Source organism: Aotus nancymaae, unplaced genomic scaffold, assembly GCF_030222135.1.
Source record: "Aotus nancymaae isolate 86718 unplaced genomic scaffold, 86718_ANA_hifiasm-v0.15.2.pri h1tg000062l, whole genome shotgun sequence".
NCBI classification, from domain to species: Eukaryota; Metazoa; Chordata; class Mammalia; order Primates; family Aotidae; genus Aotus; species Aotus nancymaae.
The window spans coordinates 4807950-4822054 of record NW_026988476.1 but is presented as its reverse complement, the minus strand read 5'-3'; the positions used below and the strand labels follow the sequence as shown (position 1 = coordinate 4822054).

At 45.9% G+C, this 14105-nt stretch overlaps 1 long non-coding RNA gene across 1 annotated transcript in view; it reads left to right on the top strand.

Moving 5' to 3' along the window:
- LOC135270416 (uncharacterized) overlaps positions 1 to 13788 on the top strand; it is a 42176-nt gene extending 28388 nt beyond the window's left edge. The window contains exons 3-4 of the long non-coding RNA XR_010338556.1: positions 6284 to 6373; positions 13542 to 13788. This is a non-coding gene — a long non-coding RNA (uncharacterized LOC135270416). The remainder of the gene's footprint in view (positions 1 to 6283; positions 6374 to 13541) is intronic.
- Positions 13789 to 14105: the final 317 nt, after the last annotated feature.

The window sequence follows — 14105 nt, the reverse complement described above, 5'->3', positions numbered from 1 at the left end:
CTTTTTAATAATGGCCATTTTTGCAGGAGTAAGGTGGTATCTCGTTGTGGTTTTAATATGCATTTCCCTAATGATTAGTGATGTTGAGCATTTTTTCCATATGTTTGTAGGTCATTTGTATGTCTTCTTTTCAGAAATATCTATCCATGGCCTGGCGCAGTGGCTCACGGCTGTAATCGCAGCACTTTGGGAGGCCGAGGTGGGTGGATCACAAGGTCAGGAGATCGAGACTATCCTGGCTAACATGGTGAAGCCCTGTCTCTACTAAAACAAAAAATTAGCCAGGTGTGGTGGCACGTGCCTGTAGTCCCAGCTACTCAGGAGGCTGAGGCATGAGAATCAATGGAACCCAGGAGGTGGAGGTGGCAGTTACCTGAGATCACACCACTGCACTCCAGCCTGGGTGACTCAGCGAGACTGCGTCTCAAAAACAAAACAAAACAAAACAAAACTATTTATATTATTTGCCAATTTTCGATGGTATTATTTGGATTATTTGTTTTTTTCTTGCTGGTTTGTTTGAGTTCCTTTTAGATTCTGAATACTAGTCATTTTTTGCATGCGTAGTTTGCAAATGTTTTCTCCCATTCTGTGGGTTTTCTGTTTACTGTCCTTACTTCTTTTGCTGTGCAGAAGCTTTTTAGTTTAATTAGGTCCCATTTCCTTATTTTTGTTTTTGTTGCCTTTGCTTTTGAGGGTCTCAATCATAAATTCTTTGCATAGGCCAATGTCTAGAAGAATTTTTCCAGTGTTGTCTTCTAGAATTTTTATCGTTTCAGGTCTTAGATTCAAGTCTTTGATCCACCTTGAGTTGATTTTGTATAAGGTGAGAGATAGGGGTACACTCTCATTCTTCTACATGTTGGCTTGCCAGTTTTCCCAGCACCATTTATTTATTTATTTATCTATTATTTGAGATGGAGTCTTGCTCTGTTGCCCAGGCTGGAGTGCAATGGCACAGTCTCAGCTCATTGTAACCTCCGCCTCCCAGGTTCAAGCAATTCTCCTGCCGCAGCCTCCCAAGTAGCTGTCATTACAGGTGCCTGCCACCACACCTGGCTAATTTTTGTATTTTTAGTAGAGATGAGGGTTTCACCATGTTGGCCAGGCTGGTCTCGATCTTCTGACCTTGCCCAACACTATTTATTTTTTATTTTTTAAAGATGGGGTTTCACCATGTTGGCCAGGCTGGTCTTGAACTCCTGACCTCAGGTGATCCGCCTGCCTTGTCCTCCAAAGTGCTTGGATTACAGGCATGAGCCACTACGCCTGGACTTTTTTTTTTTTTTTAAAGATGGGGAGTACAATTTATTAAACAGGTTATCCATTCCCCAATTTATGTTTTTGTGTGCTTTGTTGAAAAGCAGTTGGCTTTACATATTTGGCTTTATTTCTGGATTATCTATTCGGTTCCATTGGTCTGTGTGGAAACCAGATTATTTTAATGAATATTCTCCAGTTGATTTTTCCCTATTCTGTCATTTTCTTCAGTTTCCTATGTAGTGTAATCATATTTAATATATTTTTCAATTATTTCAGTTTGATTTTAGTTTTTTGTTTTTGAAGACAGGGTCTTACTCTGTCACTTAGGCTGGAGTGTAGTAGTGTGATCATAGCTCACTGCAGCCTTTAACTCCTGGGCTCAAGTGATCCTCCTGCCTCAGCCTCCCAGTAGTTAGGACTACAGATGTGAGCCACCATGCCTTTTTTCATTTTTGCAGGGATAGTGGTCTTGCTATGTTGCCCAGGCTGATCTTGAACTTCTGGCCTTGAGCAATTTTCCTAAAGTACGGAATTATGGGTATAAACCATCATTCACAGACTAAAAGAGGAATTTCTAATGAATCTCTGAAGCTTTTCTTATTGTTTGAATTTTGGGAGAAAAGTTTTTTTCCCTGGCTTACTCTGCTTATCTAAAGACTTTGAAACAACTCTGACATCTTCAAAATGTGTTGACATTTGTTGAATTTCATCATTAGTAGCTGTATTAGTTTGTTCACACACTGCTAATAAAGACATACCTGGTCAATGCATTTTCCACTTTTGCGTTGGTCAAAAAAAAAAAAAAAAAAAAAAGAAGTAAAAAAAAAAAAAGACATACCTGAGACTAGGTAATTTATAAAGGAATGAGGTTTAATTGACTCACATTTTCACATGGCTGGGGAGGTCTCACAATCGTAGCTGAAGGCAAATGAAGAGCAAAGGTATGTCTTACATGGCAGCAGGCAAGAGAGAATGAGAACCAAGTGAAAGGGAAAACCCCTTATAAAATCATCTGGTTTCATGAGACTTATTTACTACCAGGAGGACAGTATGGAAAAGACTGCTCCCATGATTCAATTATCATCTCCCACTGGGCCCTGCCCTTGACACATGGAGATTATGACAATTCAAGGTGAGATTTGGGTGGGACACAGCCAAGCCATATCAGTAGTCAACTAGCATGAAGATTTATTTTGGGAGGGTGTCAGGGATTCTAATTCCTAGAACTCATTAGATCAGTGTCAGATAATCCAACTTTTATTGTGCATATAATTTCTAAACTTATAACTGGATAATATATAATGTGATAGAATGATATAGGACAGCTGCTCCTAAGTCCCTGGCCTATGTAATACACATTCCAGATGGGACTGAAGTTAGCAGTAGGAAGCTCAGCATTCTAGCATCAATGACACAAAATACTAATTTGCTTTAATGACCAGATATGCAATTTAAGCAAATAGTTGGAAACCACCTCCACTTTCAATTTGTACAAACTCTTTCAGGACCTTAAATTGATTCAGTTATGTCCAGATCAAATAGCACAGTCTAAAAACTATTTGATATAATTTTCAGAGTTATAAAAGGGAAGTTATTTTACCTTATCAAATTATTATTTTATAGAATTCTGCCTCGTAGGTGAACTGCTATTCGAGTCATCTCTCTCTAAAATAGCCAAATCACCTGCATATGAATTTTAGACTTTAGTTAAGCACCCTAAAATTGCTGATCACCTGTCAAAATGATTCACTTTTCACAGCAATGTTTCACAGCAAATTATTTGATATTCTATTGTATCTGTATCCCCAGAGGTTATTATAAAGGATACAAAGAATGACACAATGGGCATGGACTGCTATTTATTTGCAACATAAAGGAGGCTAACCGTGAAATCACTACTGTATTTGGATTTGGAAATTAGAATGAGTCAGAAGAAGTAGGAGATGTGATGTGAAACTTTTTTAAATAGAGCCTCTAGTTTACACTCATTTGCTAAAGAGACAGGCCGGTTCGAGACTGATGGCATCTGATAGGGCATGCTTGGCTCTTGCTCTTGAACTTCTCTTCCTCCAAACAGCAGAACCCCAGCCTTCCAGCCAAACACTGCTCCTCCAGGCCGCCCTTCTCACCGCAGCCTCAGTGCCTCAGCCTCCTCAGCCTCTTCAGCCTACTAGCTTCTTCAATTTCTTCAGCTTCTTCAGCCTTCTCTGCCTCTCCAGACTCCACAACCTTTTCTGCATCTTTGGAGTCTCAGCCTCTTTGTCTCCTTGCATCCTCAATCTCTGACGTCTGGAGCCTCGGCTCCTTGGCCTCCTCCGTTCTCACTGGCTTTCACCGTCTGGACCTCCCTCCCTCAGCTTCCTTTTTGATTTATCTGGGTGTTTGAATGAACGCTTTGCATTTATTTCTGGTGGGAAAAGGACAAGATCCTGCCACCCTTCTCCTCCCACAGGTCTGTAGATGTGCATCTTGCAAGGAAAACCAAGTTTTCAACCAAGTTTTCATTTTCCTGAAGACTTGAGGTCAGAGTAGGGACTGATGGTGCCAGCAGTAAAGCCCTTATGTGGTGGGATAAAAGCTCTCACTGCCAGTGGCTTATCTAGGAAACCACCTAAATGACTGACACCTAGACTTCAGCTGACATCTGGGGTCCTGGTCTACCAGGACATCCTCAACTGCTCCTTGGTTTCTCAGAAGTCACTAGTGAGTAAACTGATGCCAAACAAGAGTGTTAACAATCAGGCCTTGGAAGCCGGGTGCTTGTAATCCCAGCACTTTGGGAGGCTGAGGCAGGTGGATCACGAGGTCAGGAGTTCAAGACCAGCCTGACCAACATGGTGAAACACTGTCTCTACTACAAAATACAAAAATTAGCCAGGCATGGTGGCACCTGCCTGTTGTCCCAGCTACTTGGGAAGCTGAGGCAGTAGAATTGCTGGAACTTGGGAGGTGGAGGTTGCAGTAAACTGAGATCACACCACTGTACTCCAGCCTGAGCCAGAGTGAGACCCCATCTCAAAAAAAATAAAAAATAAAAAATTCAAAATCAGCCGTTGGGACCCGACATACAGTAGCTAAGTGTATATATGGTGGTTAGATTAACCTTCTTGGAACTCCTTTATCTTGAATGAAATTACCATATTTAGCCATAGTTCAATGTGTTTACCTTTGCACATAACATTGCTGAGAGAAACTCCAAATTTGATTCTGCCCCCTCCCACCGCTTTTTTTTTTGAGACGGCGTCTTGCTCTGTTGCCCAGGTGGGAGTGCAGTGGTGCGATCTCAGCTCACTGCAAACTCCGCCTCCTGGGTTCATGCAATTCTCCTGCCTCGGCCTCACAAGTAGCTGGGATTACAGGCTTCTGCCACCATACCCAACTAATTTTTATATTTTTAGTAGAGATGGAGTTTCACCATGTTGGTCAGGCTGGTCTTGAACTCCTGACCTCGTGATCTGCCCATTTCAGCTTCCCAAAGTGTTGGGATTACAGGCGTGAGTCACTGTACCCGGCCCTTTTTTTAAAAATTGAGAAAGAGTCTTGCTCTGTGCCCACGCTGGAGTGTAGTGGCACGATCTCGGCTCATTGCAACCTCCACCTCCTGGGTTCAAGCGATCCTCTCGCCTCAGTCTCCTGAGTAGCTGGGACTACAGTTGCATGCCACCACTACTTTTTGTATTTTTAGTAGAGACCGGGTTTCACCATGTTGACCAGGCTGGTCTGGAACTCTTGACCTCAAGTGATCCTCCTGCTTTGGCCTCCCAAAGTGCTGGGATTATAGGCATGAGACCACCCCTGGCTGATTCTGCCCCATTTTGAGGCACATGCATTTGCTGAACTCAGTTCTTAGTTCACAATGAGAGCCTATTTGAATAAAATACATATGGATAAAATGTTGATAGTAGTTCTGTTTATTTTCTTTATTTGTGCCTTTCAGTATTTGCTATAATAAAAAATGTATACAAGTTTTAGCAAGCACTGTGTTTTGAGACATTGTGTAATATATCTTTAGGGTTTTCTTTCGTTTATACTCGAGTTTACTAGCCTTGGTTCATCTTTTTCCTCCCTATACTAAGCCACCAGATCAGCACTTTTTCTCCCCTGGGAACCAAATGTCACCCCCGCTTTCCCATCAGCTGGCCCCAGAGCCCTCTAGGGTTTTCATCTCCTCCTTTTCTTTCTCATTCCCCACAAACAGTTCCTCCCTGCTCCTGGAATACGGAGGAGGGACTCAGGCCTAGAACCCAGAGGTTACTGTGGCTGTCAATCTAAGAATATCAAGAAAACCTAGCAGGCAGGAGGAATCCCCTATTTTGTGGGCTTCCTGTGTGCACATGTCTCCTGCATTGGGCAGTGAACTCCTCAAGGGCTGGCTCTATGCTGCCTGCCTTACCACTCCCACAGTCCCTGGCAAAGGTAGGCCTTTAATACAGTCTTTTTCTTGTTTGTTTTTTTAAGACAGAATTTCACTCTTGTTGCCCAGGCTGGAGTGCAGTGGCACAATCTCTACTCACTGCAATCTCTGCCTCGCAGGTTCAAGTGATTCTCCTGCCTCAGCCTCCCAAATAGCTGGGATTACAGGCGTCCGCCACCACGCCTGACTAATTTTTGTATTTTTAGTAGAGACGGGAGTTTCACCATGTTGGCCAGGCTGGTCTCGAACTCCTGACCTCAGGTGATCCACCTGCCTCAGCTTCCCAAAGTGCTGGGATTACAGGCGTGAGCCACTGTGCCTGGCCAGTACAGTCTTAAACTTAATCATACCATCGTTTCCATAGACCATATGAACATATTTCTTTTTAGACGATAGACTCTCTGAGAGCAGAAGTCATGTGACATTGGTCTTTCTGTAACGGCACTGGCTCAGCCACTGTATTGTGGGCATATGGTAGTGGTCAGTAAGTAAAGGGGTGGGTGAACTACTGGGTCAATAGAACTGAAAAGAGAACTTAAGTGAAAACTTGCAGGATGTAGAAAACATGGAATAGTTTTCTGAAACCCTGTCATTTTTTTCTCGTAGGCTGGAAGTATTTTTAGTATAAAAGTTTTCTCGAATCTGAAAGTACGAGATGAGTCACGGTTAATAAACAGGGATAGCCAGCGGCAGCAGGTAAGCCACGTTTGGGGGACAATAGTCAGCTCATGCGTTTGATGAGAGTGAGGTTGTATGGGGACATGTCCTAACAAAGGAGGCTGACCTGAGACACTTGGAGGAATGACTCAATGTCACCCAGAAACAGAAATAAGGAGTGGCGGGAGGAGAAGGGACATACAATTGGCATGTGATTTCTGGCCTGAAAAATCAAGGTTCTTTCTGCCATATAAACAGAAATGTGGAAATACAAGTTAGTTTGTGGTGCAAGATTAGTTTGTGTCCTTGAACTTTATATTTTTAGTAGAGACAATGAATGAACATGGGGTTTCACCATGTTAGCCAAGCTAGTCTCGAACTCCCGACCTCAGGTGATCAGCCCGCCTCAGCCTTCTGAGGTGCTGGGATTACCGGCATGAGCCATAATTATTAATTATAATTAGGTGTGTCCATAATTATTAAATAGGCGCCGTACTTGTTCTTTGTGAGGAAATGAGATGATGAAAGCACTTTGTAAACTAGGATAGAACAGATGATGGTAATGTGTTAGTGATAATATTATCATTTTAATTATATTTAAATACATCCTGCCAGCTGGTAGAATAAAGACCTGAAGTGCTACCTGGGATGCAAAGGGAGGGCCGAGTCACCTGAGGATGCAGGCATGAATGGGGAGAGGCAGAGTAGCCAACAGATCTTTAGGAATGTGGAAGAAAATAGTTTCTTTCAAAGGAATCTAAGGAGCAGTGAGAACTCCAAGAGAAGTTTGGATAGTGCAGTGTGGTAGAAATCAAGACTGTGGGGAGTTTTCAGAAGGAAGAAATGTTCAGCAGTGGCCAGGTGCGTTGGCTCATGCCTATAATCCCGGCACTTTGGGAGGCTGAGGCGGGCAGATCACCTGAGTTTGGGAGTTCAAGAGTAGCCTGGCTAACATGGTGAAACCCCATCTCTACTAAAAATATATAATTAGCCAGGCATGGTGGTGTGCACCTGTAGTCCCAGCTACTCAGGAGGCTGAGGCAGGAGAATCATTTGAACCCTGGAGGTGGAGATTGCAGCCTGGGAGACAGAGCGAGATTCCACCTCAAAAAAAAAAAAAAGAAATGTTCAGGAGTGTGATGTGTTGCAGAGAGTTTGAGTAAGAAGGTGATTTTTATTTTATTATTATTATTTTTGAGACAGTTTTGATCTTTTGCCCAGGCTGGAGTACAGTGATCTTTTGGCTCACTGTAACCTCCGCCTTCTGGTTTTAAGCGATTCTCCTGCCTCGGCTTCCCGAGTAGCTGGGATTACAGGTGCCCGCCACCATGTCCCGCTAATTTTTTTGCATTTTTAGTAGAGACGGGGTTTCACCATGTTGGCCAGGCTGGTCTTGAACTCCTGACCTCGTGATCTGCCCATCTTGGCCTCCCAAAGTGCTGGGATTACAGGCGTGAACCACTGTGCCTGGCTATTATTATTATTTTTGAGACGGAGTTTTGCTCTTGTTACCCAGGCTGGAGTGCAATGGCGCGATCTCGGCTCACCGCAACCTCCGCCTCCTGGGTTCAGGCAATTCTCCTGCCTCAGCCTCCCTAGTAGCTGGGACTACAGGCTGCGCCACCATACCCAGCTAATTTTTGTATTTTTAGTAGAGACGGTGTTTTACCATGTTGACCAGGATGGTCTCGATCTCTTGACCTCGTGATCCACTCACCTTGGCCTCCCAAAGTGTTGGGATTATTGGCGTGAGACACCGCGCCCGGCCAAGAAGGTGATTAAACTTCATTGCGTTTGGCTTGAAGGAGAGAACCCAGATTTTGTATATTTTGGAGGGGTGGTTGGGACTAGGTTGTAAGGTACCCGATGAAGGGAATGGTGGCTTTAGGTATCATCACAACTGTAGGTTCTTCACAGCCAAATAAAGATAGCTTCATAGAATTTTTTAACTCTCATTCCAAAAAAGGATTTGGACCAGCAAAGCAGGGAGAAGTAGTTCAAAAAGGGCAGAAAGATTAGCTGAGAATGTTTGGAAGGTGCAGGAAAGTGGGAGAGGAGAGAGAGGAGACTCTTGATCTGTGACAGAAGGTGACAATGACCAAGAGGAGGGCATAGCTTTACAGATTAGAGCTTAAGAGGCTGGGAGAAAATGTGAGGTGAGTGTAGGGTGGTGATGGTGTGGGGAAGGGGAGGGAGGGCTCGTAAAGGATGTTTGGAGGATCTCAGAGCATTGGCAGAGCACAAGAGAGGCAGACAGGAGGGAGGCTGCCCACTGAGTGCAGAGCGAAGGAGAATTGGCTAGAATTGGGCAGTTTAAGAAGAGAGGCTGTGAAACTGTCCTGGAAAATAATGCTAGATATTGAGCAAATGTTTCTTGTAGTATAAAAAGCATACAAAAATTGGAAAATACAAATATTCTTTTTCTTTTTTTTTTTTTTTTTTTTGAGACTCAGTTTCACTCTACTGCCCAGGCTGGAGTGCAGTGGCCTGATCTTGGCTCACTGCAACCTCCGCCTCCCAGGTTCAAGTGATTCTCGTGTCTCAGCCTCCAGAGCAGCTGGGACTACAGGTGCATGCCACCATACCCAGCTATTTTTTATATTATTAATAGAGATGAGGTTTTGCCATGTTGGCCAGGCTGGTCTCAAAGTCGACCTCAAGTGATCCGCCTGCCTTGGTCTCCCAAAGTGCTGGATTATAGGTGTGAGCCACCATGCCTGGCTCAAATATTCATTGTTCATAACCAACTAAAAACTTGTTAATTTTTACACAAATCTGAAAATATATACTAACTAGATCCTTAATAAATGCCGGTTGAATTAAGATCTATTTATTAGATTTCAGCTAGGCATTGAGCTTATTTATGAATACAACTATGTGGCTGTGTATGTGTGTGTTTCTTTTAAGTTGCTGCAGTTGACATTCTATTTTTTTTTTTTTTTTTTGCATACTCAACTCAGACCTAATTGTGTTAATAGCTTTGACCCAGGGGTCTGCTTTGAAGAGGCTGGCAGCCCTGGGCTGACATGCTTTCCTATGCCCCCTCTCCGCTCGGGTCAGAGGGCCTGAGGTTGGGTAGTCTTCATGGGCTATTTGTTGCTTCCATCACCTGCCTCATCTGCTACCACAGGGCTGAGCTTTGCTAACACATAAAATGACTTTTTTTTTTTTTTTGAGATGAAGTCTTGCTCTGTCACCCAGGCTGGAGTATAATGACACAATCTCGGCTCACTGCAACCTCTGCCTCCCGGGTTCAAGTGATTCTTCTACATCAGCCTCCTGAACTGGGATACAGGTGTGCGCCACCATGCCTGGCTAATTTTTGTATTTTTAGTAGAGATGGGGTTTCACCATGTTGGTCAGGCTGGTCTTGAACTCCTGACCTTGTGATCTACCCACCTCAGCCTCCCAAAGTGCTGGGATTACAGGCGTGAGCCACTGCACCTGGTCCCCTCTGCTTTTTTTTTTTTTTTGAGATGGAGTCTTGCTCTGTCACCCAGGCTGGACTGCAGTGGCTTGAACTTGTCTCACTGCAACCTCCACCTCCCGGGTTCAAGTGATTCTCCTACCTCAGCCACCCCGAGTAGCCAGGACTACAGGTGCATACCACCGCGCCTGGCTAATTTTTTGTATTTTTAGTAGAGATGGGGTTTCTTTTTTTTTTTTTAATTTTTTTTTTTTTGACGGAGTTTTGCTCTTGTTACCCAGGCTGGAGTGCAACAGCACGATCTTGGCTTACCGCAACCTCTGCCTCCTGGGTTCAGGCAATTCTCCTGCCTCAGCTTCCTGAGTAGCTGGGATTACAGGCACGTGCCACCATGCCCAGCTAATTTTTTGTATCTTTAGTAGAGACAGGGTTTCACCATGTTGACCAGGATGGTCTCGATCTCTTGACCTCGTGATCCACCCGCCTCGGCCTCCCAAAGTGCTGGGATTACAGGCGTGAGCCACCGCGCCCGGCCTTTAAATTTTTTATGAAGACGGGGTTTCACCATGTTGGTCAGGCTGGTCTTGATCTCCTGACCTTAGGTGATCTCTCTGCCTTGGCCTCCAAAGTGCTTGGATTACAGGCGTGAGCCACCACGCCTGCCGAGATGGGGTTTCTCCATCTAGCTAGGATGGTCTCCATCTCCTGACCTTGTGATTTGCCTGCCTCAGCCTCCCAAAGTGCTGGGATTACAGGTGTGAGCCACATTGCCTGACCTAAAATGACTTCTTTCTAACATGTATTTGAAAGGCTGAAAGTGATTCAGGGTCCTGGTTTGCTGATTGGACAGCAATGGTTGCCCCATAGCCCTGGAAACCACTTGGGGCCTGCCGGTGTCTGTCCTGATGCTGCTGTAAGTCAGATGTTGCAGCAGCCTGGCCCACCTTGCCATCAGCGCTACATTGCTAAGGTACCAATGTTCTGCCTTCCCATTCTGCCCTGGTATTTCCATCTTCCAGGCACATCCCTGTAACTGAACCTTTCTTGCCAACCCTCTCCTTCTTGCCCCAGACTTCACTTTACTGTATAAACAAAGGCTCTTTTACTGTCACTCCCTTCGGGAACACTCTACCTCTTTCTTTTCCCCTGAGCATGTGACCTAAGTCCTCCTACCACAGAGCTGGGAGTGGGGCTGGGGGTGGGCCTGGGGTGGGGTGGGATTGGCTTTCTGCTTGCTCTCCAGTGCTGCCTCCTAATCAAAACCATGTGCCACTGGGCTTTGCCCCTCTCTCCACCTGTCTCCTGAGCTTTTCTCCATGCTCACTGAAGACTTTGACGTTTGCTTTATAGACTTTCCTTCTCGACACTGAGTCCTGCCATGGTTCTGGACAACTTTACCTTTCATGTGGTCTTTACTATCCCCTCCCCTTCCCTTCACAAGCAAGCTTCTGCATAACTGTCTTCACTGTTTTAGTTCCTGTTCTCTCCTTAATCTTCTTCTTTTTTTTTTTTTTTTTTTGAGATAGAGTCTTGCTCTGTCACCAGGCTGGAGTGCAGTGGGGCAATCTTGGCTCACTGCAACCTCTGCCTCCCAGATTCAAGTGATTCTCCTGCCTCAGCCTCCTGAGTAGCTAGGACTACAGGCATGCACCACCACACCCAGCTAATTTTTGTATTTTTAGTAGAAATGAGGTTTCACCATGTTGGCCAGGATTGTCTCAATCTCTTGACCTCATGACCTGCCGTTTTGGGCCTTCCAAAGTGCTGGGATTACAGGTGTGAACCACTGCACCCGCCCTCTCCTCAACCTTCTATAACTTGGCTTCTGCCCTATCATCAATCTGCAATGAAATGCTGAGTCATCAATCTAGCCCCATGTGAACAAAACAAATTGGCACTTCCCTTCATCATTTTGTTTATCCTTCCTGCTGGCTGTCCCTTCCTCTGTTAGCTTCTCCTGTATGTCTCTCCTCATTGCTGTCAAATCTCAGGTAGCTCCTTTTCCACATTCGCTTCCTTTGGACTCTCATTCGCCAAATGCCAGAATCTCTGGGTTTATTCTGTACCCTGCTCTTCCCATTACTATGTGCTTTCCTTCGGTGACCTCATGTGCGCTTCTGGCTTCAACGACCAGGGACATATTGCAAATTCATATGCCTCTAGCTCTCTTCAGACTTCACTTCTGAGTTTCAAACCATGTGCTCAATTGTCCCCTGGAAGCCTCCAGTTAAATTTCCCTCAGGTACCTCAGACATAGCCTCATCCTAACAAAATAAATATCTTTTCAGCCAAACTTCTTCCCTTGGATTCTTTGTATTGTCATCACCTAGGATCTCAGCCTCTTTTCCTCATTTCTAGTTAAGTTAACTTTAGTGAGAGGAGGTGGTAGGGCTGGTCTCCGGGAGACATGCAGTAGACTGGGGGCTCCTAACAGTGAGGACAACCACCTGGCAGAAATGGTGTTAGGGTCCAGACTTCTAATGACAGAGAATAAAAAAGAAAAAAAAAAAGAAAAAAAGAAATGGTGTTAGGGAGATGGCCCAGTGAAGGAAGGGTGGCTATGGGTGATACTTTCAATCTTGTGTAAATTTTACTGAGCTGCTGAGTGATGCAAGTTCTTCCAGTTCTCGAGGAAAAAGGAACAGAGTGGCCGGGCACTGTGGCTCATGCCTGTAATCTCAGCTCTTAGGGAGGCAGAGGCGGGAGGGTAGCTTGAGCCCAGGCAATATAGCGAGACCCCCGTTCTCCACAAAAATGAAAAAAACAAAAAGAAAAAAAAAAAAAAGCATAAAAGGAACAGAGCTTGCCTGTGTCAGAACAGGAACAGGGACAGAGAGAAGTCCGAAACAGTTAAGTTTGAAAGTAGGAGGGCACGTGTACCTGGATCTCTGAGGGCTAAGGGGGTTCCAAGTGATTGTGGGTTATGCAGGTCCTATTTACAGGTTCTACCTTTGTAATGTCTTCCCAACATGTTTTTTTCCTCAGTAGCCTCCAGGCTGCTACCCACACCCAAGTCTTGTTCTGAAAGCAAATTATTATTATTATTATTATTATTAGAGATGGGGTTTCACCATGTTGGCCAGGCTGGTCTTGAACTCCTGACCTCAGGTGATCCGCCCGCCTCGGCCTCCCAAAGTGCTGGGATTACAGGCGTGAGCCACTGCGCCCGACCACAAATTATTTTTTCTTTGTTTTGTTTTGTTTTGTTTAGCTGGAGTGTTGCTTTTGTTGCCCAGGCTAGAGTGTAATGGGGCGATCTCAGCTCACTGCAACCACTGCCTCCCGGGTTCAAGCGATTCTTCTGCCTCAGCTTCCCGAATGGTTGGGATTACGGGCACCAGTCACCACGACTGGCTAATAAGCAGTAGGCTGTTTAACCCGGAAGACTTTTAACATTTAAACAGCAGGCCATTTAATTGTGGCGTTTCACATGCTAAACAGTGCATGGAGCTCCAGGTGGCCAGTGCAGTGTTGCTGGCCCATTTGGCAGTGGGAAAATCTGGGTATCCAGGAGTGCGTATCTAGGAGATACCACTAGCCCTCACACCAATCTCAAGCTGCCTATCACCTGCAGAACCCACTAGATCAGCGTGCTTCTGGCCTTGACCCACTTGGTGGTTACCTATAGCCACTAAGAGGTGGGCAGATAGATACTTTTGGTAAGTGGTTTTTACGTTAGGGAGTGCATGGGTTATGTCCGTCTAGGTGGTTGTGTTTTTTTGTGTGTGTGCATGGGTAGGGGAAGGGAGGAAGGAGGCCAAGGGTGCATCCCTTCTACAGAGACGCCTTCCAATCTCCTTAAGTGGCGTTCGCCTCCTCACCCTCTCTCAGCCCCTTATTCTCTTACACCGATCACGACTTGATTAACGCCTGTCTTCAGCGCTAGACTGCCAGCTGCACGAGGTAAGCAATCGATGGCATTCCGGTTCTCCCTGACAATCCCCCTCCCCAGAAGGATGCCTGAGGCATAACAAGTGTTCCAGAAATACTTCTTCCGCTAGCGCTCTGGGCTGGTCTGGATGGACCGAGAGCCCGCTGAGCTGCGGGTACCGGGGGGAACCCAGGGGACTCCGGCCGGCCCTGTCGCCCCGCCCACCACCAGCCGGCCGGGGCGAAGCGGGGCGGGGCGGGGCGGGGTGCGGCCGGGCGCTCCCGCTGGGACCGTTCTCCGGCTCGCTTGGGCGATGCCGGGGCGGGGAAGCGGGAGGAGACGACGCGACGCGAGGTAGCGGCCTGGCCAATGAGCGCGGGCAGGGCGGGGCTCGAGGCCAGCGGCCGGGGCGCGCGCGGGGCTGGGCGTGCCGCGGGTGACGGCGGGGCGGTGCGGGCCAATGGGCGCCGTGT